The sequence below is a fragment of the Triturus cristatus genome, chromosome 4_1 (genome assembly GCF_964204655.1).
Source record: "Triturus cristatus chromosome 4_1, aTriCri1.1, whole genome shotgun sequence".
In the NCBI taxonomy this organism is placed as follows: domain Eukaryota; kingdom Metazoa; phylum Chordata; class Amphibia; order Caudata; family Salamandridae; genus Triturus; species Triturus cristatus.
In genome coordinates, this window is record NC_140585.1 from 1,172,275,718 (window position 1) to 1,172,279,317 (window position 3,600).

Here is a 3,600-nt window from a genome sequence, read left to right on the forward strand (position 1 = left end):
ATCCATTGTGTGGTTATCAGCAGAAAAGTTTCTAAGTGTCCATTTTTGAAATGTACAAATATTCCTCTAAAATCAGCCGAACTGCGAATTCCAATTTACTCACCTGTTATCAGGAGAGAACCCAGTGCTGCATCTTTTAGACCAGCACTGACCCTGAAAAGTAATTCTAAGCGTACTTACCAGTAACTTGCATTTCCTTCCATAGGAATCCATTGTGTGCTTTTAAGTAGAAAAGTTTCTAAGTGTCTATTTTCACAAACTAAAAATATTCCTAAAAAATCCTCTGTATGACTTATACACATTCTTTCAACTGTTTACAGGAGATTCACCTGTGCTGGATCCAGGATCCACCACTGAGTAAGAAAAAGTAACGATAACAGTTCTTACCTGCTAAGTGAATTTTCTGCCATAGGATTAGGGGTGGGCGGAATTTGCGAAAGTGACTTTCGCAAATTATCGCGAAAATGTTAAAAATCTCCGCAAACACGCGAAAATATCGTGAAGATGCGGAAGTTTTTTTCCTGCCCGTTCGCGGTATTTTCTGCGTGGTCGCGGCTCGCCAACTTACCCATGCGGTTGCTCGCGGGCGAGGCCATCTTGTTTTCACTCTTCTCGCGGTGCATGATCGCGAGAAGAAAGACGTGATGGCGCGACCAATGACATTACTGCGGGCGCGAACTGTCGCGAGACAGCGCAAATGGCTACCAACAATCCAACATCTCGTGGAGAACGCGACCGGATCGGGAAAACTTGTCGGCAAACGCGGGGATTCAGGTAAGGCGATCGCGCGCGCGCAAGAATGTATTATTTTACAGCGCAAGCAAAAAACAAATTATCGCTAAGCTGCGGAATGCGGAAATTTTGACATTTTCGCGCTCTCCGCGGAACGCGAAAATGTCAAATTATCGCAATTTCCGCGAGCGGAACGGAAATTTAGCCCAGGCCTACATAGGATAACATTGGTGAATCTATGTGAAAAATGTTCTAAGTGTCAACTTTTAAAATACAATAATAATCCTTAAAAATCACTACTGTAACCAAAACGCTTTTACTCAACTGTTTACAGGAGATGTCCAAGGACTGAATCTAGCATCCAGTCCTGTGGTTAGAAAAGTAATCCATAAAGTAACTAATTGCATTTGACTAGAAATTCAAATTGAGCTCAATGTTGCTTTGTGTTTGAAATTGTGTTGCCCATTGCAACAACTGTAACTACTGTACTTAAAAGTCTATTGCCTATTTGCAAAGTATTTAAACTAAAGTAATTCATTCTGAGAAAGTATAGTTTGTATTGTAATATATAATGCAATTAAAAAAATTAAATATCTAAAAATAAACAGTTTAAACAATGTAGTAAATCAGTATAAAAAAATCAGTATAACAATTAATACATTCACTGAAAAAACCATAGGTTTCAGGCCTGAAATAGTTAGGAATTAGCACTTAAAAAACCTTTGAAATTCACTGAAAAAACCATAGGTTTCAGGCCTGATATAGTTAGGAATTAGCATTTAAAAAACCTTTGAAATTCACTGAAAAAAACATGGGCCCGATTCACAGAACTAACTTAAGACATAATCCTAAACTTACTACCATTTTGGTATTCACAGAAGGCACTTACTCATTTTGGTATTCACAGAAGGCACTTACTCATTTCGGTATTCACAGAAGTTAGGAGTCCTAACTTTAGGACTCCTAAATGCCTTCTGTGAATACCGAAAGTCTTAAAATTCGGATTTTTCTCAGTTTATTAGTAGTAAAGTTAGGACTCCTAACATTAGGACTCCTAAATGCCTTCTGTGAATACCGAAAGTCTTAAAATTAGGATTTTTCTCAGTTTAGTAGTACTAAAGTTAGGAGTCCTAACTTTAGGACTCCTAAATGCCTTCTGTGAATACCTAAAGTCGTAAAGTTAGGATTTTTCTCAGTTTAGGAGTAGTAAAGTTAGGAGTCCTAACTTTACTACTCCTAAACTGAGAAAAATCCTAATTTTAAGACTTTCGGTATTCACAGAAGGCATTTAGGAGTCCTAAAGTTAGGACTCCTAACTTCTGTGAATACCGAAATGAGTAAGTGCCTTCTGTGAATACCAAAATGAGTAAGTGCCTCCTGTGAATACTAAAATGGTAGTAAGTTTAGGATTTTGCCTTAAGTTAGTTCTGTGAATCGAGCCCCATAGGTTTCAGGCCTGATATAGTTAGGAATTAGCATTTAAAAAACCTTAGAAATTCACTAAAAAAACAATAGGTTTTAGGGGTGTTATAGTTAGCTGGACATTTCACTCGAACAAAACCATTGAAATTCCTCCGATATAGTTAGTTGTACTAACTACATCTCGCGCGCCCGCAATCCACTGCTGATGATGTCACATATTACATCATTCATGACATGGTCAGTGACATCACTGATGACATCTCAAATGACATCACTGATGACATCACTGATGACATCATCCAGTGAATGTGGTTTGGTTCGTTATTTAAATATGTATAAGGGTCTACAATGACTGCTCAAAGTTTTATTTACACATTGTTAAGTAAATAGTATGACAGTAAATTTTGAGAAGACAAATGTTGTGAGTTTTGGATAGAAAACAGAAGAAACTCGATACATGGCACTTCAACAATCACAGCCTTTCTATCACTACTAGATATAAGTACCTTTTGGCTGTTGGTTAAATGACAAGGGTGGGCATTTAACTCATGAGAATCCCCTCAAACCAAAGCGTGCGTCTCTACTATTTGCATTTTAGTCCATTTTCAAACATACCATACAACCGTCCTTAGAACCCTTGCTGAAAATAGTGAAAGCCAAGCTTATTCCTATGTTAGCATACAGTTTGAGACCTTTCCCTGGAAACTGGGCCCCTTTTTGAATAGATCTCAGAGCCAAGTTTTTAGATCCTTATTTAAACTCCCAAATCATTCTGCAGTTGCTCAAATTAGATCTGAAATTGCACTGTGTGATCAAGTCTTAGCTCAAAAGACCTGCACTCTTAAATATCTACATGCTACATGTGCTGCCAAAGTAGAAATTTAAACAAATTTAAGCTGGAAAGAAGTATCATCAACAAACTGCACAGTTGCTCAAAATTTTTGGTCTATCTCCTTTTATGAAGCACCGAATTTTAAAACTGCTGTATTTTTATGGAATCAAAATCTCCCACACCAGAATTTCAAAAAAGGTTTACATCGATTAATTCAAAAAGCATCATTTGTACAAGATCATCGGACCCTTATGGCTCGAAAGCATGCTTATCTTATACAAAGAAGCTACAATAAAAGAAAGATTCAAAAATATCTAACAGATACTTTTGCTGTGCACTATAAAATTAAGTACTGTATTATTAGGAAGGGAAATTTCACATCATTTGACCTTTTACCTCTGTATGACTTATACACATTCTTTCAACTGTTTACAGGAGATTCACCTGTGCTGGATCCAGGATCCACCACTGAGTAAGAAAAAGTAACGATAACAGTTCTTACCTGCTAAGTGAATTTTCTGCCATAGGATTAGGGGTGGGCGGAATTTGCGAAAGTGACTTTCGCAAATTATCGCGAAAATGTTAAAAATCTCCGCAAACACGCGAAAATATCG